Raw genomic sequence first — 25,428 nt, 5'->3', positions numbered from 1 at the left:
ATTCAGACTTTGATGTAGAAACAGGTCCTATTTCAGCTACAAAGAAACCCAGATTGCCCCCAGAAAATGTGTACATGCACATGCACAGGCAGTATGTAGAATGCCTTAAAGAAACTGTAGCTAACCACCTTATTAGTATTCCTCCCTCCTCTGTGTTTCACTTGCAGCAACAGAGGGCTGAGCAAAATGCAGTAGAACAGGGACAGAGACAGAGCTGGCAATCATCTCAGTGCAGGCTGCTGAATGTAGGGGGTGGGGGAGATGCAGCAAAGCAAGATTAATAACCTTGCCATAATCCTGTGCACCCTGGAAGGAGATACCTCTGGTGACTGAGCTGTTCTTGTCTTGATTAATAGGACTGAGCGAATGAGTGGCTGGCAATCCACCTGGTTTGGAGGCGACCCCCTGGTTTTGCTGCTCTCTGAATCCTCTACCCATCTGGGAAGGTAACAGTGAGACGTACCATCTGCAGCACACACAGCAGCTATTGGAGGCTACTACTGACAGTTTGCACTACAGTTTTTTGGTGAGCAAGAAGCCAGGTATATTGTACAGTAGAATATTTCTGCGCTTGAGCTGCTGCATTTCACAATCTGGTCCTTCGGCAACCCCCCACGCTTCCTCTTCCAATTGCCTCCGAGTTCTGGGCTTACTTTTGGCATAGTCTCCTAGACGCATTTTGCTGAGGATGGTAGAGCAGTAAATGGAACCTCTGAACACTGATTATTTTGCTTCTGTGTGACTCAAGAAAGAGAAAGGAGAGAAGAATAAAGTACAGCTAAGGGAATTTACATTTCTTTTGGAGAAGTTTGCAGAGGGACAACACAAACGGTAAGTCTGGGGGTTTGTCTATCCCTTCTGTCTCCTAGGCTGGTTGTGCTTGTTTGTTTAGGCTTGGAAAAAATATATAAACATGAGTAGCAGGTGGCATGCAGCGCGGTATTTGTAAATTCTGTGCTTATGGTTTGTATCCTCTTTTTGTTTTATCTTTTTTCCCCTGCTATTTGCACAGCAAAAATGCTTGCAAAATAATGATCTATAGGTCTGGAAAGCGTTAGTTGAATAGCACTAGAAAGCTCCTCTCATTTTGAAGGTATTAGAATTCCTAGGAAAGATTTCTTACTTTTTTTTTGTTATTAAAACAGCAAAAATGTTTAGAATCAAGAATAGGCAAGAAATGAAGCTCATGTAATATCTTCAATAGAAGTATCCATATTTCCATAATTCTTGTCTAGTTTTTTCTCTGCATTTCAGCCAGCTCTGGAACAATGAATATGTAAGTTAAAAAGCTGCTTCTGCTGCTTTTAGTGGAAGCAGAAGGTAGAATGGAAATTGAGGATTTGTGCACTTTCTTACATGAAGTTCTGCTGTTTACTTCTCATTAACATTTGGAATGCTGCTTTCATGCTGCCCCCCCCCCCCCCCCCCCCCCCCAAAAAAAAAAAAAGTATGCCATAGAATGTATGGAATATATAGTGTCAAACATTAATTCTGGCACAGAGTGCCAATCCTAAATGAGTTATTGTGGGCTATTACTTCTGGGGATGGAGATGCTACCTGGCTTTCAAGTGGCCAAAGTGAGTGTCTCACCTAGCAGGATTCATGGCTCTCCAATATTTCTTCAGATCTGTCATTCATATGACTGTGATGCTACTCAGCTCTTTTCCTTCTTTCCACCTCCTCCCCCCTCCCAAAAACAAACAAAAAAACCCAACCTGCTTCTGTGGGAACAGTACTACTCCTTTAACCCCCCCCCCCGCCCCCCCCCCCTTCCTTTTTTCATTATTTAACAGAAATAGCACTGTATTACAATAGAATCAGAGCTCTTATAGTTGAGTATTTTTTTTATTGCTGCACTGATAGTACTTAGCATTCCCAAGGAGGTGAGAAAACCATCTGTAAATACATTTCAAAGATGCTTGGTTCTTCAAATGCAATTGCTAGGCACTCACTCCTTCTCAATTATATGAATATGAATGACTAACATTGAAATATACGGTATCTATTTGAAAGACTGCTGCATACCTGATTACTAAGTATAAAAAAAGGCATGGATTAAAATACCTTTGTACTAAATGATTGGATGTTAGAGGGGCTTATATATATTCATGTGTAATGTATATAAAGAAAAGGGGAATTACGTAATATTTATAAATATGAGGGTGCATCTGATAGGATGAACGTCTGATCCATTTGATACAAAAAATTTAATGAGCCTTCTTGTAATAGATCCTGTGTTGTAAACTAAAAACTTAATGAAAAGGCTCTGCTTCAGAGTAATCAAATCACTTTACATTATTGTATCCTGTCAGTCAGTCCCACTATTTCCCACTGGTTTTGCATAATAGTTTCACAGAGAGATTATAGAAGAAAGGAAAACTGGTTATAGGTGCGTTTCCCCTCATTTTCTGGAAGTGATTGCTGTATTGCATGTGTTTTTACTGTATGACTGTGACAAAGAAATCTCTTCCTGAGCAGCATGCGGTTTGCAATAGTTTTCCCTCATTGTACTTTCCAAAAGCTCCATCACGTGTAGCACATATGTCTTTATTCTTTTTTTTTTTTTCTTTTATGATTGGGAACAGTCTCTGTAATTATTCTCTCCTCTTTTTTTTTTTTTTTCTTTTTTTTTTTTCCTTCAGGGGTGGGGAAAGAGGAAAAATGCTAACTTATGCTCTTTAGAAAAGAAGTGTATAATGAGGCCATCAAAGCAGAGACATTGACTGGATGGGAGCAGGAGAGAAATGAAGTGAAACAACTTTCATGTTCTATGGAAAAAGAAAATGCATTTGATCCACTAGTAATTCTACATATTTTGATATGTAAGATTGAATTTATTAGTATTGCCTATCCTGAACTAAGTGGAACAATAGTCATTTGGAGGCTGGAAAAGAAAGGAAGTAACTACTTTCTTGACATGATGTCCAGATGTTATAAATCATCTGTTCTTTGATCATCAAACCTATAGAAGTGAAGCTAATGTGGTTTTTTGGGAGGTATAGTATTCTCTGCTTATGCTGAAGAATAATGCAATTTTATTTATTTATTTATTTATTTATTTTTTATTGTTCATATCAACAGATTCACTGAATTGGGAAACCTAGTGCTTTTCCTCCTGAGTCTCCTATCTGCCTTTTGATGTTTTGGTAAATTTTGTGATTCAGAATTCTTCATGGATTTAAATTCTGAATTATGATGTCATATTAGCTTATTTTTCTGTTTTTCTTCCACTGTACATCTTATGTAATATAGGCTAATGTTTTATCACAGAATTAGTTTTGGTTTCTAATATTGTTGCTTATTCTTATGGCAGCAAAGGAAATGGGTTATTCTCAGCCCTGCCAGGTTTTTGTGTGTGAACAAGCTTCAGCAGTATTTGGACTGTCTTCTTTTTAACAGTACATAAAAATAAACAAACAAAAAAACCACCACCACCAAAAAAATCTTACAAAAAACTTTGAAAAGTCAAGTGTTTTGTTTTAGTGACCCTTCTATTTTAATTGTATTTCATAATGCCCCAAACAGCACCTAATTTGAAAGATGTATTCTGTGTACAGTTTGGATGCTTTGACGAGCTTTCCCCACTCTGTATCTTGCTAAAAAGTGAAAGTAAGGCCTGCAAAGCTCCTGCAGAAATGTAGGTACAGTGAGATGCATGAGCTGAATTACATAAATGTTACTTTAAGAATAAATAGAAGATAAAGAAATTTCAGTTTTCTTCTTTGTTTAGTTCCAGTTAGTTGAGCAGCTTCCTTTTCACTCTGCTGAAGTCAGCCATCCAGGCACTAAGCTTCTCTAGCACATGCTTCTGTGTTTCCAAGACCCAGGGTACTTTACACATGAATTCCTCCTTCCTTCTGAAACAAGCTGGGCTGACAACTGGTAAGTCAGTCCTGGAGCTCTGCAGCAGCATGCGGCAGAGGGAAGATGGGATAGAGGTGATATACCGGTGATTCCAGAACTTGAATCTAAAACGCAGTCTTTGTTGGATGGCAGAACATGTTGTTTTGATTGCTGACTCATTGTGTTGGTCTGCAGTATTACCTTTCCTGAATGTGATGATACTGGGCCTGGCTTTCAAATAAAGAACCACAAAAGTGTAGTTTATCAGTAAATACACAATGTTTATGAATGTGTACTTCTCTAATTACAAGTGGTATAATCAAACAGGAAATTCCCATGAGTAGCATTCTTAAATCTCTTACTTCAAGTGAATTGATAGTATGTTTTACTGCTTTTAGCTATGAAGAGAAAAAAAGTTGAAGTTATAAATATATCCTTTCAATTGACGAGTTAGTTGCCCACATCCAAGTTGTCTTTTTCACACTCCTCTTTTTCCCATTCCTTTTTGCTCAGTATCAAAGAATAAGACTTAAGAATAAAAGAGGCTCAGAACCCATGTTAAATTTACTCAAGTCTTAAGCAGCAGGTTAAAAATAATGAAGCTCCCGCTTCTGATACTCCTACTTGAAAGTTTGAAAATAAAGTTTGTTTTAGCTTTTTTGAAGGACAGTTACTCAGGTTGTTTAGAGAAAATAGAACCACAAAGACTGCCTGTTAACTGGCTGTCCACAGATTGCAATAGCTAGGAAGACATGTTTTTGGTAGTGTAAGTTCCTTATGTTTTTATGAAATTAATGCAAAAGTTAATGAATGAGGGAGGAGGAGAGAGGGGGAAGAATGAGAAAATGACTTGATGTAACCTTCAGCAGTGGTCAAAAAACAAGGAGTGTTGAGAGATATACACAGGTATTTGCTTCCTGAGGTAACTGTTCTTGGATCACATTGGCACTTCACAGAGTTGCTGTGGTGTAAGAGCTCTTGCTGACTAACCTGGGGGAGAGGTTACATATGGCAGAATACTATTGATGCTGAAAGATAGTGGTGAGCAGAGACTTCTGAGAAACTATAGAATTTCTTAGGACTTACTCTGCACAGACTGAAACATAGCAAGGAGTCTAGGTCTTTAATCAGTGTGTATTGAAGATATTTTTTGTATGGACAACAATTATTTTGTAACTTGGTTTTTTTTTTTGTTTTTTTTTTTTTTCAACTAGCCTTTCTGTTCATGCATTGCAAAGGCTAGTGGTAACAACAATATAAAACAAAAGCATGCCTGTATCAGGATTAATTGCATATTTGCAATTAATTATAATTGCAAATATGGAGGGTTTCTGTTGCTGTATTTTTCATGTAGCTTTGAGCTTACAACCTGTAGCAGGGAGATTTTCCATTAAGCCCATTAGTCTCCTACCTCTTTCACAATTTAAGATGATGTTTTTGTAGGTTAAATTTATGTCAAGTGCTCATCAAGTCCAACGGTAATTAGGGGCTGTCTGTTCCAGTCCTGTTGCTCATCATATTTATGAGAATAAGAACAGGGTTATATCTTTCTTGTTTTAGCTCCTCTGAAATAGCTGAATTGATATGAGATAAAGATAAAATTACTTTCACACAATTTCCTTTTTTTTTTTCTTTTTTCTTTTTTCTTTTTGTGAATCTCTGCTCAATTTAACTCTAAGGGTATGAAAGAGTCTATCTTTTGTATTCACAGGATCACTGAATGGTTGAAGTTGATAGGGAATTCTCTGTCACCTGACCCATCCCTTGTGGGATTCAAGCAAGGCCACATCTGGTTAGCTTCTAAGTATCTCCAAGGAAGAGACTCCACAGCTTCTTTGGGCTGCCTGTGGCAATGTTCCATCACCTGTACAGTAAAAGTATTTCCTAATATTCAGAGAGCTTTCTGCATTTCCATTTATGCCCATTCCTTCCTTACCTGGAACTGGACACCACTGAAAAGAGCTTGGCTCAGTCATCTTTGCATTCTCTTTAGGTATTCATGCACACTGGTAAGATCCCCCTGATCCTCCTCCTTTCCAGGTGAAAGAGTGCCATTTCCACCAGCCTTTCCTCATACGAGAGATGCTCCGGTCCATTCATCATCTTGGTGACTCTACACTGGACTCTTCCATATGTTCTCTTGTTGCATGTCATGAGATTCTTATCTGCTCATCTCTCAAGCCAGTCAAGGTCTCTGTGGACCATGGCTTTCTGGTGAATTGGCCACTCCCCATAATTTAGCATCATCTGTGAATTTACTGAAGGTGCCTCCACCCCATCATTCAGGTTTTTAATGAAGAGGTTAAAAAGGACTGAACCTCATACTGAGCCCTGGAGTACTCTGCTCTTTACTGGCTTTCACTTAGACTTGGTATCACTGACCACTACCCTCTGGGTCTAGCTGTTCAGCCAGTTTTTGATCCACTTTGCTGTGTTTTCATCCAGCCTATACTTCTACAGCTTATCTTTGTGAATTCTGTAGAGGACTTCAGGCCTTCCTGAAGTCCAATAAAACAATATCCGCTGTTCTTTCTTCATCTGTCAGACTGCACATTTCATTATAGAAGCTTATCAGGCTTGTCAAGCATGATTTCACCTTGGTGAATCTGTGCTGACTACTTCTGGTGATTTTTCTCCTTCACATGCCAGAAATGGTTTCCAGAATGAGCTTTTCGTCACCTTCCCAGGGATCAAAGTGAGGCTGACTGGCTTGTAGTTCCCTGATTGTCCTTCTCCCCTGGAATAAGGGAGTGATGTTTACTTTCTTCCAGTCTTCGAGTGCGTCTCTTGGGAGATGTGATCAAGCAGAGATTACAGGGCACAGCCTCACAATGTAATCTTCCAGCTCCCTCATCCGGGTGCATCCCATCAGAGTGTATGGATTCGTGGACATCCGATTTCCTGAAGTGTACCCTTGCTGGAAGAGAATCAGGTCAGGAAATATCTTCCTAGTTCCAGCCTTTCCCTTTGGCATTTGGGACCTATGAACTCCTAAAGGCTAGCCTTGCTGATAAAACCTGATGCAAAGAAGGCATCCAGTATCTTGGCCGTTTTTGCTGCCTGTGTAACTGAATCTCTCACTTCCTTCAGCAGAAGGCTCACCTTTTCTCTAGTCTTCCTTTTGTCACTTATGTACTTGTAGAAGCCCTTCTTGTTGCTCTTGACATCCCTGATTCAGTTAAATTGGAACTTTAGTATGGAACTGTTTGTACAGTTGTAAGAGAAAATCTTATCAATGCAATATGGAGCTATCAAGCAGTAGCAATATTTCAGTATAATTTTTTTTTTTGTCTACAAATATGTTCCTTGCTGTCTTTTCTCCTGTTCCAGATAGATATTACTGAATGAGAAAAGCAACATTTTACTCTACATATATATATGTATGTATGTGTGTATATATATATATATGCGTGTGTATGTATGTATTTATATATATCTTGTGGATTACCAGTATATTAAACCAATATGACTGGTTTAATCTCTTTGGAATTATTAGATAAAGCTAGGGATGATTATACTTTTCCTATGGAAAATGATTTTCTCTTCCCTAAATTTTTGCACTGCTAAAGTATTGTTGGAAATCTTAAGCAATTTATAGTTTTTTATAAGGTTTTTATAGTTTTTATAATTCATAAGGGGACGAAGAGCAGATGAGTGTTCTGATGCGAGCTCCTTCCACAGGATCTCTCACGCTGAAGCTGCATTTGTTTCAACCTGTTTTTTTATAAGGCTTTATCTGGAGCTACTTATACAGTATCTGTGTGTTTCATATAAATCAATAAATTCTGAGTTATTCCTAGGAAAAAAAAATAAGGCTAAATATTCTGTCTACGATTTGCTTTCTTAATGAAATCTGAAAGAATAGACAGTTTCTGGAAAGCAGAAGATTCAACAGTAAAAACTGGAGAAAAGAGAGTGGAATGCTTGAACTCAAAGTAGGAAGTTAAAATAAGACAGAGATTACCCTGAAGGCAAAAGTAGCATTATAGTATTGTATGTATGTAAGTGGGGATTGCATTGTACAGGCTGTCTTTGGAAGAAGATTTTGCTTTTGCATGTTGCAAAAGAGTATTTTTGCAGCTCATGTTGGTAGAAATGGGTTGTGAAATAATCATGACTGAATTTTGCTCTTACAAAGCCCCTCATGTATACGCTTCAGGAATACCAGTTGGGCCCCAAGTCTGTGTTTCTGCTTTGAACAAAGTAGATAGAACAAGGATAATAACAAGAGTAATATTTCCGAATCTTTGTAAGGGATTTGTATCTTTCTTGAAAACCTTGAAGAGTTGAGCCTTGGACTTGAATAGGAAATGGAAATTCTTTAAGCAAAGGAGTGTACAATGGCTAAGAATATACCTTAATGAAAATGGTTTCAATGGTTTGAATGGTTTCAAGCTGTGGCAGGGGAGATTCAAGCTGGACATTAGGAAGTATTACTTTTCAGAAAGGGTGGTCAGGCACTGGAATGGACTGCCCAGGGAGGTGGTGGAGTCACCAACCCTGGGGGTGTTCAAGGAAAGACTGGATGTTGTGTTGAGGGATATGGTTTAGTGGGAGCTATTGGTAATAGGTGAACGGTTGGACTGGATGATCTTTTAGGTCTTTTCCAACCTTGGTGATTCTATGATTCTATGATTCTATGAAATACTGCCATACTGTGGACTCTTCAATTATTGTATTGTGACAGGAGTATAAACTTTGAAGTCATGTGTTTATCTCCTAAATTGCAATTACTTCTGATAGGTGGAAGTGCAATCTAGATTTGGAAACAGATGAGTAATACGTGGCTTAGATCAAGCATGGGAGAAAGGAATGTGAACTACAAGATGCATGCAGGGCCAAGAAAACAAGAAGCTTCATGCAGCCGGAAGTCATGTGGATACGTGCAAAATCAGAGTTTAAATGGGATTGTTGGGACAACAATGAGAGTGAACAATTGGTTTACAGTAGTTGAGATTTGGATTAGCTGAGCTCAGGAAGAGTTTGAGGCAGAAATGAGGCATATGGAAGAGGTAGTTTAATATGCAAGTATGCAAAAGCTGAAGTATCCAGAAATAATGCTTAAATGAATGATGGATGCATTGAAGTTTTGCATTGTAATGGAAATAAGAAGTGATCTAACCCAATAGCTTGGTACTTTAATTTCCAGAAAATCAACAATTACAATTTTCACATGAACTAGTCCTTAGAGTGCTTGACTACCTGGTAATTTTGAAGTAATCACCCACACATTCCATTGGAATACTTCAAAACTTTGTAAGCTTTGAAGATTTCAGTGACTAAAAAATTCATGAATGGCTCTATATTACCAACTCTAGAATATGCAAGTAATTTGAATAAACTGGATTAATGTAAATTTGTTGTCAGTAAATACAGTTTGCTTTTTTTCTCCACTTTTTTTTTTCTATCAAATCTGAGGCATTTTGTTTTTTTCCTTTGAAATGCCAGTTGGTACTTCTAGTGAAATAATCTGCATGTAGCAGTGCTGCTCAGAAGCACCGCGTATTTTAGTGTGACCTGCACCAGAATATCTCTATTTTTTCACTGGAGAGCAAAGTGGCTTCGGGAGCAGAGATCGCCTTCGTCCTTGGCACTGTAATACCAAGCAAATACCATTCGATTTAGCTGGATAGTGAGAGATAGCATAGTCTGACTTGTTAGCTTTCCTTTTCTTCCTTCGTCATTGATATTCAGGGCTTGATGAAGTAACCTGATGCCCTCCTTTTAGAAGTCACAACCCTTCAAACCGCAAAAGATCCCTTCCAACGGGGATTCCCTTGGCAATCAGCTTTATAATTTAAGCAGCTTTATTGCAATACTGGAAACATTGACAGTTGAGAGAGGTAACTAGGAGCCTTCTTAAATTATAAATACTTGGCTTAGGAATGTGTGCTTAAGGGTCTTAAACTGCCTAAAAGAGTCTCTTAATCTGCTTTAATTCTTATATTTTTCTTTTTCTGAAGTAGGTGGAGATGCAAGGTCTTTTAATTCATTTAGATGAATAGAGAAGCTCCACGCCTGCCTCCAGATCTATCAGACTCAGTTGTACACTATGTGATTTTGGGATACTAATTTTTAATACAAGAACTATTAAAAGTCATCTTTGCATGTCTACCTGAATCTGAACTCTTTTTTTTTTTTCTTTTGAAGGGGAATATTTGCCACTGGGCAAGTGGTGCTAATTATCCTGTTTTCCTGCACTGGCAATGTTAGATAAGAAGTGTAGTAACAAAGCGTAGAATTTCCTGGCTCCCTTGAGTTCCTTTTTTGTGAAGATCTCGGTGAAACATTCCAAGTGTAATAGATTTAAGTCTGTCTTTGAACCCATAACCTACAAGTCTCCTAGACATTCTTACAGTATGTGAAAAGAGGGGAAAAGTAAAGGAATTATCCAATAAAATCATATTTATGTAATTTCCCATTGAAGTTTTGCTGTGAATCATATGAATTTCAATTGCTATTCTCTCTGGAATTAAACGGGAGCTTTTGGGTCTTGTATCTAGCAGTGAAGAAGCCAAGCTTAATTCATCACCTCTTATCTGGCTGGAACATAGACCTATCTCCTTGTCTGTGGCTAGAGATGAGCCAGTTTGAAGACTTTCTGGTTTTTCCTTTCAGAAGGAAATATTCTTCTTTTCTCCCATTACCATTTTTCTTTGTGCTTTAAATTATGGGGCGAAAAACCTTGGAAGCAAAATATTATGGTTGAAGCCAGAAGTAGAAATCGGTAAGGCTACTACTTGGATATTTATAACTGTTTCATTTCATAGTGGAAAGGAATTGTGTGTTATACTGATGAGGAGAAAACACACTTTGGAAACTCGTGATTTTTCTAAATCTATCAACATTTGAGGAAATAACGTACATTGTAAGTGTGTATTGTAAGTAATAATTTCCTAAAGCTATTTTGTCCAGATGAAATGTCTACTGTGTGACAAGAATGAATGTTCTCCCTACCAGAAACTATCCCTGAGCTTTTCATACTTGAATTATTTTACTTCTGAATGTTACTGATAGTTGTCTTCTTTTTTTTCTCTAGTTAAATGTAATTGCTGTACTAGGAGGTCACTTTCATGTTCTTGTCCAGATTCTCAGGCAATGTAAATGAGTAGGTAGTTCCAATAAGGATGCCATTTTCTGAACAAGCATTTGGCCTGCTGTTGTTGAACTACAATGTACTGTCTAAATAATGCTTTTTAAACGTAGATGCAGTTTTGCAATCACTTAAGACTTAAGCATGTTTAATTATTTAAGCCTGGTGGTAAGTACCAGGAAGCACTGAAGAAAAGGTCAGTGAAGAAAGGAGAGTGCATCTTCCACAAAAGCCCCTGGTGTTGCCTTTTGGTTTTAGTGGGATTACACAAATGCTGGAAAACATGGAGAATTTAAGATCACACAGGCTTCACACAGTTAGTAATGGTACTGAAAATTGCCCTCTGTTAGTGTAATATTTTGTTTGAATTTTTAATATTACAAAGTAAGGAAACGTTTTATTTGTTTCAGTTTCTAAATGATAAATAAGCTCCTAGTTTTTAAGAAACGTATCTTGTTATAAGTAATACCTGCTAAACCATTATTACAGTTGGTAGAAACAAGGATCTAATATAGCTGCAATAAATACGTTTCGGGCAAGAAGAGGAATGCTTTAAGATTATGCTGGATTTTTTTCTAACATCACAAGTCTCCTACTTGTGCTCTAGTGCTTTCTTTTTTTTTTTTCTGCTCTTTACCAGAGTCTCAATTTTTATTTTTGTGACTTAAGGTTGATCTTGAAAAGGAGCTAATAAATGGGTGAGATATTAACCTATTTTTTTTTTCTTATGCCCTAGATGGGAGGTCTTTGTTGTATTCCATTGTTTGTTCTACCTACCATACTTCTGAGTCATAAACATCCCTTCCCCAGTAAGATGGGCAGTATGCACTGACTTCAGTTCTAGGTTAATGTTATGGGGCCTTTGGAAGGAACGTTTTTTCTGTACTGATTGCTGTTACAAAACTTCAAGTGGCTGTGGGTAGTAGAAGGATCTTGTATTTAATAATATTCATATACTCTGTGATTGAACTATGCTCCTCCTGGATAATGAATGTATAGATTTATATACTGCATAAACTACTAAAATTATTATTGAGCTATTACGTTAAGCTGGTGTATGACTGCTACCCATCAGGACAGAAACGAGAAGCTTCTCTTCTACTACTTTGTGTACTCCTGACATCTGTACTGTTTCTGATCAACTTACTTTCATATGTATTACAATAACAAATATGATTAATGACATTTTATTATAAGTACAATGCTCTGTGTTTCATAAGATAAAGAAATGCTTTTACTTGGGCTTTCAATCTCTAATTGCAGGCACCCTGCAATTATTATTATTATTTTTTTAAATTTATTGCTGAATTCAGTTGTTTCAAGAGATGAAGCAATACCTTCCATCTGAGATCATACTGTTTCACTCCGCAGCATTGGAACAAAATAAGATTCACAATTAATTCAATGCAGTGAGGCTCAAGGCTGGTCATTCAGATGTATGGTCTTATGCTACCTTTGCCTTTGAAAGCCACAATTGTTCTGTTAAGTTGCTCCTCCACAGGCAGGAGTGAGGATCAGAAGAGCAATGTTGCCTTGCTGCTGCCTGCTGAATTACCTTCAGTGGTGAAATGGTTTTAAGATTTTTGCAGAATAGAGATAACTTGAGAAATGATCATGCTTGAAGCACCTACAGTCAGATTGTCAACTCCGATCCCTGGTTAGAAATGATGCGACTGTTAGATGAGCTAGCGATAAAAGTGGGATCACTGTCTCAGAACAGTGGGGAGTCTTTGTGTCCTTTTAGGTTTTAAGAAGGATCAAGGCTACTATCAAGGCTACTTCGAGTTTTGTTTCTTAACAATTTTGCTGTTAATTCATTCTTTCTGTTTCACTTATGTACTTGCTTGCCCCATATTTGTAAAGGTGGAGATGAAATGATACACAAGCAACTTCTGATGCATACTCTTCCACACCAGATAGTCTAAAAATAATTTGAGAAGTGTTAAGCAAGTGCTGAGTCACTAAATCAACCATGAAGTTTTAACTTGCTGTGTTGGAGCTCATGTCTCACTTCACATTGTTTCACAATCCTTGGTTCCCAATGGATGTGAAGTTCCAGCCATAGATTTTATGGAAGCTTACGGTAATACATCAAGTTTCAAATCATGCTCTGGATTCACGGGGTTGATTGCTTTTCCCTCAGGGGCATGAAACAACCAAAACAGAAGTGTGGGATCAGTTTGACTAATCAGGGTAAATATTGCAAACCCCAAACAGCCATCATGCTGTTTGAATTGCTCTGTAGGTATCTGATGAAACCTGGGAGGGTGACACTACTCTGAGGACACTGATAGATGATACACAGAATTGTTAAAGCTCATAGCAATCTGCATAGCTGGTCCCTGCAAAGGATATATTTGAAATGTTTGATGGTATATTAATGCTTGTGGAAAGAGCTTTAAAGCAAATAAAGCTGTAGTGTGTGAATTTAGAATCTCTTATCTAGAGGAACTTCTGTCCCCTGGAGAAGATTCTTACAACATTTAATGGACATGAAAATTATAAACTTTCATAGAAAAGTGACAGGACTGTGTGATGTTGATTGCTCTTCAATTTACAGAGTAGAATATAATGTCTGCCCTGAAAGTAATACCTCCTATTTTATTATGTTGACTCTTGACTTTAGAGGTGGATGCTGGTGGTGTGGCAGCAAAGGTTGAATCAGTTGTTGCCATGTGACAAATGGCAGTAAAGGAGCAGTCTGACAGAATGGAATCTGTCATGGAAGTGGATATGAGAAAAAGGTGTGTCACTGAATTTCTCATTGTGGAAAAAATGGTGCAACTGATGTTCATCAAGGCTTACTGAACATTTGCAGAGACTAAATAGTGGATGTTAGCTTCAAAGTTTTAAGATATCTTTTTTTTTCTAATCAGAATAAGGTAAAGAACACTGAATCCTTTAAGATGGCCCTTAGACTTCTCTGCATAAATCCAACTGTTTTAAATAATGCATCATATAACACTTCAGCCTTACAATTTTCTATTACTGCCAGAACAAGCTTTGCATCAAAATACTTTGGGCCATTTTGCCTTAAACCTTGTTGATTTCATGTTTTGATCTAAAATCTTCATAAATGCAAACATCGCTGTCGATTAATCATTCTCTAACAGGATGCAACACTGATTTTTCCAGAATTTGGTCAGGGAATAACTGAATTTATACATCTGCATTCTCCTTCTGATATCCACAGCAAGAAAGTGTGTACACACATCTATTTCTTCAAGAATGCATTTACTCACTCCTGCTCCAAAAAAAAGTGGATTTTCTGTTCAGAACATTCAAACTTCCTGTACTTCTGAGGTGAACAGCTAAGAAAATTATTTTAGTTGACCTTTTATTCCTGCAGCCTGGGGAAAGAAGGTCAAGTTTTAACTCAAGAGTTGGTTATTCTGTTCCCTTTCCCTCTCATTTTGTCTCTACAAATTAGTTGCAAGTTCTACTTACTATATACTTTTGAATTTTCACCTATATGAGATCTGAGTGTTGTTTAGGCAGTCTTTGTTCAAGTTGTATCCTGAGCCAAGCATTTAAAATACACTTTTAATGAGCCTTATCTCTTCTTGAAAATTTTCAATTTTTCCCTTTTGCTGCCTTCTCTGCATTCCATATAGATTTTTTATTATGTTTGAAAGTATATGGCTTAAAATTCAGATTTTCTGTTTTCTTAGTGACCCCATGCTCCTTTGTACACCCCCCTTTTCAGCAATATCTCTAAATATAATCTATCACAGTGCAATGTAAACCCTAGGAAGAGGAACACGAAGTCACTGGCAGTGAGGGCTCGGGGAGCCCAAGGTCAAGTTTCTCTCATCCCATTGCAACCCTGTGTTCAGGAGCATTTCCACAGCAGAGGCTGATTTTAGTTTTTAAGAATGGCTTCCTGCCTTGCAAATGTTTACCTCATGGAAACAGTTCCTCTAAGCAAGCATAAGGTAGTTGATCTAACAACTAATTATTTCATTAACTGCATGAATTGCCAGGACTATATGCTTACAGACAAGTACACTAGTCTAAGAAAAATCCGGTAATGGGTGTTCCTTGCCTCTCTGAAACTTCCCTCTGTTTTCTCTTACCAGTGTTTCTAGAATAGATGTTTAGTTTCATTGTTACTCATTTTTTACTTGAAATGCTGCCTAAAATTCAGGACAGTAAATACTTTGTTCAGAATTGATGCTGACAGAAGTAACTTGATTTTGGTTAAATCAGTTCAATCTATAGGGAAGGAATTGAACAGCAGAACAAAAACCTAACTTTCTTTCAGATGATGATCAGCCAAAGAAGGCCTTAATCTGTAGAGAAAATGGCATGTACGTATTATCAGACTGACAAAAGACCACATCTGCCCACATCTGTATGGCAGAGAAGGAGACTATATTCTTATAATATAGTATTCTTATAAGAATACTAAACCATGAATGATGGTTATACCTCAAAATAATGGAAGTATTATAAAATTCTAAGAATTATCTTGTGTGGCTGAACATTGATCTCCATCATTCTTCTCACCACCCCCTTTTGTTTTAATTTTCCCTACATTATTTGCTCTGTCACAGGGTTCTTTTGCTAGGATAGGTTCAGTTAATGTGAAGCATCAGAAAGTAAATGACAGTACTTTGGATCTATAAAGTGCTTTTTAAATCAAATTGTCTTGTTTAGTTTCTAGATGCACAGTGAATGCTTACCCTTGAGAAAGAGACTATTATTCAATTTAAACTCGGTATTCTGTATCTAGTTGGATTGATCACTTGATTTAGAAGGTACTGTACGTGGCCATACGTATATTTTTTCCATACAACTTCCATATGTGTAAATTTTTTTGCTCTTCTGTATGGCATAAGAAGATATACTACATTAAAAATGTAGACTATACAATTTATATCCTTAATGCTTTTGAAATATTTCATCCAGACTGTAACAATGAAGTTCAGGATTTTCTGGATGTACTCAGAACAACAGTTTAGCAGCCCAAGAAGCTTATGACAAGTGAGAGACAATACCCTGTATATGTGATTTATTTGTAGGTGGTTATATATTTTTTTTAAAGAAAGATCTATCATAGTATGTTCATAATGAATATGCAGAAGCTTACTTGGGTTTTACAACACTTTTGATTGCTTAGTTAAATAGAATCTTGTACTGAAGCTGTTTTAATTGTATTGGCATTTTGAGTACATGAGCAATTGCAGTCTTTGTCTATGTGAGGTACGTTGATACTTGGGAAGATAGTCTAGTTGGCTGCTTATGCTAGAATAATTAATAGGGTTAATTATTCTTGGGAGTCAGAGTAAAATCCCACTGAGATCAATATTGCATGTGTAAAACTTATGTTTTCAGGATTTATATAGTTTTTGATTACTTTTACCTCAGTTTTGTTTCCAAGATCTTTTGAAGTCATAAAATCTTGAAGTTGGAAAATCTGAAATATTCAGTTCTGTCCTAAATGAAGCTCTCACTGGAGTACCGTGGTTAAGGGCTATCTTTCACTGCTGTAAAATATTGAGTTGAAGTATTAGGCTTAGTTACCTGAAATGAAAGCTTGCCCAAATAGAAGTTCTGACAGTAAAAATGATACCCAAGTCTCTATCAGAATTCCAGTCATGTCTAGTTTCTAATGATTTGGAAAGCGATTATATACCTCTAGTGTACCTCACTAACAGTATGTGTGTATGTGACTGAATTTGAATAGTTCTTTTCCTTCTCTTTTGTGTTAATCAACCTAACCCCTGAAGTATGGTATCTTATTATCCTTGCTTAGCATGTATAACTACTATTGCAGTAGAAAATTCAATGATTTGGTTTACTGATATTCTAAATGATTTTATACTCAGTATTTTGAGAAATCCCAGATTCTTAAAACAAGTGAAAACAATTTTAGATTCAACCTGGAAGTTATTTGTATCTTGACCCCAGTTTTCAAAAAATACAGCAACTGAAATGAAGACATCCATAAAGTTTTATAAGCTTAGAGAAGCCTAAAAGTTTTGAAATACTGTTCTCCCTGTCTCGAAAAGCAATATGGAAACAGCCCCATTTTTCTACTAAATTTCTTTTAACTGTCAAAATTTTTTGAGAACAAGCAGCCTTTACTTTCCTTAAAATGCATTATTCCTTGTGGCAGCTACAAAAATGGCTGCTGTTTCTAGAGCTTGATATGTATATGAAAAGCCGTGGTACAAATCAAAACCACCACAGTGTGTCAGTTAACTGGATATTAAAAATACTACTTCAGAATAACTTTCTGCTTGCTTAAACTGTGCATATAGGATTCTTAATTAAATGTGCCTCAAGTTAAGGTCTTTTTTTTTTTTCTTTAAACGAAGAAACAACTTAATTACGTGATAATCCACTTCCATACAATACTTTGAAAAACTAGAACAGAGACATGAATTAAGAAATGACAGTACTTTCTCTTGTTTTTCCTCAGATATAATAAGAGTAGTAGCAATATCCTAAAGATGTAGACTCCAGCTCTGTAATTGTTACCTTCTTCTGCTTAGAATTAGGCTGTTATTATTAATGGTTTTTGTAGCTGACAGTAATTCTAGAGGCTTGTTTTTGAAAACAGTTATTTGCTTCTACTTCTGTCTCACTTTCTTATCTGCATAAACTTTGTGCTTTTCTAGGGAGAATGACACTTTTGTTTTCTCTTTAGAAATCTCACTTGGCATTTAGCAAGAGACGTTTATAAGAATGTCATATTGATGAGAGTTGTTTGCTGAAGTCTCGCCATGTTCATTCAACTGAACAATATCTGTTGTTAACAGCCATAATTATTATGAACAGGTTTAAAAGGACAAGCTTATTGGTGTACTTTGGCAACATGCTTTTGAGCTGCTGGTTACACAGTAGTAATACTTGGCAAGTTATATGGCTTCTTATTTTTGGAGTGCTTTATGAACGTTGACCAACTAAATGTGTTAGAGGATAGTTCCCTTGATTGGAGGAGCACTAAATAGCTTTCTTCATCTGTACTGTAAAATTTGTGAGTGTTTAATTCCTGATAACAAGCAGTAGGTAGAGATGTGACGATGATTGAGATATGACTTAAGTTTTCAAAGGGACTTGCTTAATTCTGTGTTTTCATGAATGTGGGTGGGCCAGGTCATGATGACCAGAAGGCTATGCTATGTGCATGATTCGAACTTCACTATCTGGAATGGTGGCAATTCCTCTGGGTCAGATTTAATCAGTAACATTTTCTCTTTTGTAGGTGCATCATTATGCTGAATGAGCAAATAGTAGTTGGTTTTCTGCATGTATTCTGGCATGCTTTTTTTTTTTTTAATAAATGTTGCTTAAGTCTAAGAAAACGTACTGAGGAAAAAAATGCACAAAATAATGTCTTAAATTTTTACAGAAGACTTGCAGACAGGGTTTCATTTTAGCATTGTACCTGTGAAAATTCAGAAATTGAAAGCCTTTCTTCTTTGTTAAGAAAGGAGAGAATGGCTCTGACTGTACAAAAAGGATGAGGAAGTGGGATCACCTTGGTAAAGGTGCTAGAAGCTGCTAAGAGTGAACGAGAAGTTGCAGAAACCTTAAAAAATCAGACTGTGGAGTTACAGGTGTCCAGCATTTGCAATGCAAGAAACCTGCCCTACAAGCTGCATTGCTGAATCTAATGACTCCTGGTAGGCCAAGTGATGGATGTTTAAGAAATGGGAATTTTTTGTTCTGTGTTGGATTTTATTGTGGATATCATTTTCTTTATTGTGCAGACAGTTCTGGCAGATATGTAATCAGATATGAACTCAAGCCCAGGCCCTCAAATTTGTGCTATTTGATAAAAATGATTGCTACTTACTAGTCTGGGTGATAATTAGGTCATACGTAAGGACAGCAACTGGGCTTCTAAAAAATTCAGTCCTTTGTTCTCTTAGATATTGTTTAGATTCAATGATCGTATAGTTTAGATTTTGGCTTCCACCTTCCCTGCTTTATCTCTCTGCTGTTTTGGTCCAAGTGTTGTTTGTGACTGAGATACCCTGGCTCACTGACATAGATGAGTAATCAGTTCCCATCTCTCTGGGTTGAGTTTTTAGTCAAGCAGGTGTCGCTTTTCTTTCAAAACCTGAGAGCTGATAAATAAATAACATGAAGTCTGTCCAGCTCCCTTTTAGCTTGTTAGCTTCCAGAGAGCCTTAGTTCACATTTAACTTCTCTTCTTTTGGAGTAGCCACCTGAACTGACCCAGGATGACTTCACTGCTTTTTGTCTCTGCATGAAAGACTTAGGAATTGGTGGTAGTAGGAATTCACCAGCCTTAAATACACAAAGCTTCAGGGTCTGCTTTCTGTATCTTGTGTTTCTTACCTGCTAAGTGAAATTTTGTATTACTAGCAATCTCTATTTTTTGAATGATTTCTGGTGAAGAGGATCTTAGACAGTGGGACTAACCCACTGAGGCTAAAAAAAGAAGCAGATCAAAGGAGAGCCTAGCATAACCGTAGATTTAGAAAAATGATGGAATCACGTCTAGTCTCTGTATCTGTCTATAGACAGATCAGCTATAGTCATGTCATTTTTGGCAGGTGTCTAACTTCTTTCTAAAGATATTCAGTGGTGAAAACTACACAGAGCCCCTAAGCAAATTTCTTTGCCTAAGGAGGTTGTGGGTGCCCCATCCATGGAGGTATTCAGAGCCAGGCTGGATGTGTCTCTGGGCAGCCTGGTCTAGTGGTTGGCAACCTTGCACACAGCAGGGGGGGTTGAAACTCACTGTGGTCCTTATCAACCTAGGCCATTGTATGATTCTTCTTCACGTGAAGCTAGTGAGCGATCATTGAGAAATTGCTTATAGAACTTGAAATATTACAAATATAAGCAATACCATGAATGCTGTCAGCGCTTCTGATCCATACACCAATACTCTTATTCCCATCAGCGTGGACCTGATGATTTCACAGATTATGCTCCTTTAATTAGAGCATGGAAAATTCTGCTGAAGATTGACACTCTCAGACCTGCATGTTCTGTGCCAGACTGTTACAGGGAAACAAGGTTTGGATTTATTTAGGATTAGTCCTAGGGAGACTGCAGGCATTTCATTTGGAATTTGAGGAAAGAGCAAGCTGTTAAAGGACAGCCATGTGAAGAGCTCACATTTAGGGTTTAATTTCTTTCTAGTACCTTGTGGTTCATTATCTTGAAGTAATTTTCCTTATAACCATGTGATTTCTTCCCTCCAGCAACCAAATACATTTTCATAAACAGCATATAATAGGCTTGATGCTCCTGAGTGTAGGGCTGAATTTCTGTACCCAAAAGGTAGGGATACTAGATAAGAAAGCAGATGGCACTATCATTATCATAAGAAAACAGATAACAAAGTTGTTTGGAATGGGGAAGTGAATCAAAGAATACTGTGCATTAGCATCTATTCAGATGTCTTTAAATACTTACAGTTTTAGATTTAGTTTATACCTTATCTTGCTGCTTAGCTGTACTTTCAGCTATAGTTTCAGCTATAGCTTATAGTGTACTTTCAGTTATAGTTGTATTATTTCCTTAGACAAAGAAGGACTGCAGAGCTGTGGTGTCTGTGCAGGAGGACCTGGGATAAGGATGTTCTTTCATGGCTGGAGTCAGTCTCTGAATCTTTAATGACTAAGTGGAGGAGCAGAGATGGAGCAAGCTATATGCATTCAGATGCTTGCAGCTCTTGCTTCCTAGGATTTATAAGGTCTCCATCATGTAGCAGAATCTTGATTATCTTCCTTTCCTAGGCATATGCTAGCTAGATCCACTAGAAGATGAATAAGATGTGTTGAAACTCTGACCCTTTTATCTTCTGTGGACAAATGCTGCCCAATGGCTTTGCCTTGGAGTTAGAAATTAAAATTTATGTATTTATTCTCCCTGTCTTGTGAGTAGGTTTTTGTTACTTTAAAAAAAAATCTCTGCCTCAGCTTTTATTTCTGTAAGACTTTGTCTAGGAAGACAACTTTCACCAGTGTCTTTAACAATCTGAACTATTTGCTGATTGTGAAGTGCTTAGAGAGCTTGTCACGTTGCCCTTATCTGCTCTGCCTGTCACACCTTTTCACACATCACACTCTGATGTGAATCATAACTTTTAGAAATTCTTCCTCGAGCTTTTTGGTTTGAGTTTCAAAATTATAATTGAAAATGATATTTTTTTCTCTTATGAGTTCTTATTTTAGCTCTGTTGCTCTTCAGTTGACTGTTCCATATACTATGCATGATCAAGGTTCTGCTTGTTTTGTTAAAATAGCTATTACAACAAAATGCCTCCAAACAAACAAACAACCCTATTGTACTATATGCTATGCAAATGCAGAAAAAAAAGATGATTTCTCCCTGCAAGGTCCTGTCCTTTCATGCATGAGATGGAGACCAACGTTTGTTCAAACAAACAAAATTAGAAAATACAGTGAGTGTGAAAGGTACTTAATACATTAGACATGAGGTAGACAAAAATCTATTTTTGGACTTGTATTCTCTGTAAATAAACCTTTTCACATCTTATCAAGATATGCATTAAAACTGTGTCACCTTAAGTGATCCAGTAATCAGCTCAATGAATAGTGCTCTTTGAATGCAAAGGGATGGAGAGTCTGTGAAAGATGAAAGAGCAAGTTTCTCAGTGGCTCCTTATTGTGCTAATTAACTGAGGCAAAACCATTTTTTACCTTGATATTCTGCTAGGAAAGATGGAACAGCCTTGTATGCCTTTCAGGTTTTGCTTGCAGCTCCCTCTGAAGCTTCTAACACAGAACTTGTGCTGGTTTTAAGAGCGGCCCTGCTCTGTGGGGCTGCAACAGAGTCCTTGTGCTGTGGGGAGCCTGGGAAGAGACCTGGGATCCCCAGCAGGGACCGGCAGGAAAGCGAACAGCTCTTCCTTCCCTCCTGCAAATAATGACAGAGCCAGCAGCTACAGCAGCTGCACCATAGTGAATGCTAACCAGCAGCTGGTAAGGCAGTCAGCTTTTTTGATTTAGTTTACTGACCTTCTTGTTCATGTGCTGCTTTTATCATGTTAGAATTATGGTTGCTGTACTGTGTCATGCTCACGTTAAGCCTTCAGTAGGATGTCTCCCCTGACACCTCAAGTTTCTTGCATGATGGTAAAGAAATGCCTTCATGGAGCAATTGGAGGGCAATGGGGGGTAAATGAATTCTTTTCTATATCTTGTTTGTTTTCCTCAGGTCAAGTTCATCTTAGTGTAAATCTGGAAAGTTTTCTTCTGTCCTCTGTCGGAATCTGAGAGAACTCAGTTTTTTTATACTGATTTTTGCGATCTTATCCTAAGCCCTGGTAAGATTTGGCTGCTGCCAGCTGGGTACCTGCTGGGGGAAATGCAGAGCAAAATTCTGCAATCTGGTGTAGGCCTATGACCCAAAGCCCTTGTAGAAGCAAACAGCTCAAGTGCATATTAGTGACTTGATTTATGTTGAGCATTGAGCGGGCAGGGTACAACTGTGTTTTTAACAAAGCTTAAAGTAGGACAGATTGACGCAGTCTGCAGCAAAGGATAAGCATAACCTAAAGTGAGATTTGTATCAGTGTATCCAGGTTGCGTTCTCTCATCTTGTAATAAAGGGCTTCAGACTCACGTGTCCCCTTCTGCAGTGTTGATGCTTTAAGTGAAACTGCTTAAAGCTGTATGCCAAACCTCAATAGAGGTACTATCTAACTATGTCTCGTTTCAATTGCATAAGAGTGAGGAGTATTGTCTTTGTACCTTGTTACCATGTACGTGCGGCAAGAGACTTTTCCGTCATGTTTATACCCACATGTATTTCCTCCTTCTTACATAATTCATCATTGAGAGGAATTTGCATTTCCCTGAAATTTGAAGTTCCAGGATTGCACTGCAGTAACAAGAGAAATGGGGGCTGGAGGAGCTGACTGTGTTTGTTTGCTTTTGACCTAGCACTGTTGCAAATTTATTTGTTGTATAAAAACCCTGTAACTAAGAGGGAATTGAACGGGTGCCAGTGGAATATTTTTAGGCCTTATAGACATGACCAATTTATATTTTTTACTTGAAAAACCATATTCTCAGCTGCCTCAGCACAAGGTGACCATCTGGCTGTGTCCCCTGCTGAAATGACAGTGCAGGGAAGCTGAGTCTTTGCCTGCCTCACTGTACAGAGACACCCTCTGCCCTGTTATCCATAATCAGGAGCTTCCTTTGGCTTTGATGTGGGAAAATGTACAGAACAAACACACAACAGGGAGATTTGGTATGTTATCAGATACTGAGCTTCTGCCACAGGTCTAACCTGTATTGAAAGCTGATCTCTTGGATATGTAGATTTGATGAAATGCGCAGACAATATATTGGTGTAGCAACAGTCTTTCGAAAGTAGATTTCACTATTTTTGTATAGCACTGCAGGAGGCAAGTATGTGTGTTGAAGCACACATGTGGCTTTCTTCATAAATCTGCATGAGAATCTTTGTGGGAATCCTGCCTTTTGAAGCGAGTAAGCAAAGGGCTCTCCCAAGTAACTCCATCTGTTGTCAGCTACCTGTTTTAAATAACCCAGCTTATTTATTATTTACTTATTTTAGATAGGTGTAGCACAGCATACAGCGACAAGATTTTAAAAGCACTTGATGTAATGATCCCGGTAAAAGAGTAGTTGGCAGTTACTGAAGTTACTGTCTTTCTTTGATGCCACATCATCTGGTGATGGGAATGCTAGCCCTCCCCTGTGCCGCCTTCTTATCTAGGGTGCCTCTGTAAGGGGCTCAACTTCACTTGCCATGTAATACCACAGTATGTGGGAAAGAGGCTGTGCCAGGCTGGGATGTGGCTCATCTTGATATCAATAACATTATTGATGCCACATGCACTGCTGCTTGACAGAATCATGCAAACCCAAACGACAAGGTGATCAATTGTGGCTGAAAAGTACTTAGCTCGGAGAGAGGGCACACTGAAAGGCTGGTATGACCTTTCCAGATCATCACTCTATTTAGTATAATTAATGAAAAGCTCCCTGCTGGACTGAAATGTCTAGGAACTTTATGGGGGAGGGAAGCTTAGAGAAGAATGGAGATACGGCTTTTGAAGACGCAAAAGACAAAAGCTTGTGAAAGAAGGGAGATAATAACAAATTAGGCAGCTCAGGTATGCACCATTTCACTGTCAGATTATTGAAATTAATGTCTGTGTCACTGTTTACGTCACTGCAGCGTGTCTTCTGACACCTCCGGCAATTTCCCTCTCAGCTGAGAATCATTTTTCATCTTCATGATGCACCAGGAATCTTTTATCACTGCTGCCGAAGCACTGTGTGTGTATTCATAGCATGGCTTCCAAGGAGAGGGTTTTGCAATAGGTTAAGAGCTCAGACAGCCATAATTTCCCTTTTAGCAGTGCTCTGTTTTGATCCTCTTTTACAGCTCAAATAAATGCACTGGAGGTCAAGGGAACCAGGGAGTGTAACAAGCCCAGACACCAACTGACAGAGCCTAAAAGCCCACCGTGTTGGTTAAATGTTATATTTGTGCAATGCTGTCACTGGTTCCCTGTTTAAAAACAAAAAATGCCTTCAAGTTTCTGCCAATAACCAAAGCTGTCTAATTTGTGTTTAATCAGTTGCTTGTCACTGTTTGGCATATTTTGCCTGAATGGTTATTATACATTTATTTTTTTTCTTTGTTTCTCTTCCATGTTTTGCTGAAGCAACAACAGCATAGAGACATTTGCCTTGCAGAAAAAGGAGCCCGGTGAATCATTCAAACCTTTTTCCTTGGCTTTGTCATGGTGAATTTGTATGTCTACGTAGGAAGTAAAACAGACTGGTCACCTGCAGTATCTTCCTCCCCTACTGCTTTTCAGTGGCTAGTTACAGTCTGGGGCTGCTTCCTCTGAGGCACACAAGCAGTGTGTACACTATTTCTTCTTTTAAGAACAAGAAATAAACAGTGAATGTAGAAAATGTTACATAGCCTCTAGGTTTTTTTTGTTTTTGTTTTAATCTGCTACATTTGTTTTATGAGTAAATTGTTATTTTGAGGTTTTGCTGATTTTATTTTTCAGGATGATAGGTATAATGTCTTCTATTTTTTATTTATTTTTTTTAACTTTTATTTATTTCCCTCCTTTCTCCTCCTTCACTCTCCCAAGCTGTATATGTGAACTCCAGGGCTGTGTACTGGGCACTACATCGGCAGGAAGGGAGTAGAACATGTGCAGTGCAAAGGAGAATGTAGTCTTCATTTTAGTTCAGTATGTTCCTGGCTGATGAACTCAACTGCCAACAACAGTATTTTTATCATGTAGATTTTGTTTCGTTTTTTTTTTTTTTTCCAAAACTCTCCTGGTAGAATCTAGTGTAAAGGTACTTTAGCAAGGCTGCAAAGCTTGTAGAAATTCAGATATACTTGGGTTTGTTTTTTGAAAATTGTCATCTAGTACTCTTGGCACTATAGAGTTGCTGTAAAGCCAGACACAGAATGGAAAGGTCATGAAGTGATTTCTCATCACAGCAAAGAAAACAGCTTTCTGTTCT

At 37.8% G+C, this 25,428-nt stretch overlaps 1 long non-coding RNA gene across 1 annotated transcript in view; it reads left to right on the top strand.

The window, feature by feature from the left end:
* LOC146544274 (uncharacterized) overlaps nucleotides 1-25,428 on the top strand; it is a 272,682-nt gene that overhangs the window by 74,807 nt on the left and 172,447 nt on the right. Inside the window, exon 2 of the long non-coding RNA XR_014883851.1 lies at nucleotides 357-831. This is a non-coding gene — a long non-coding RNA (uncharacterized LOC146544274). The remainder of the gene's footprint in view (nucleotides 1-356; nucleotides 832-25,428) is intronic.

The sequence above is a fragment of the Meleagris gallopavo genome, chromosome 5 (assembly GCF_905368555.1).
Source record: "Meleagris gallopavo chromosome 5, MGAL_WU_HG_1.1, whole genome shotgun sequence".
NCBI lineage: Eukaryota > Metazoa > Chordata > Aves > Galliformes > Phasianidae > Meleagris > Meleagris gallopavo.
The sequence above is the reverse complement of the archived record's forward strand: the minus strand, read 5'-3'. Positions and strand labels throughout refer to the sequence as shown.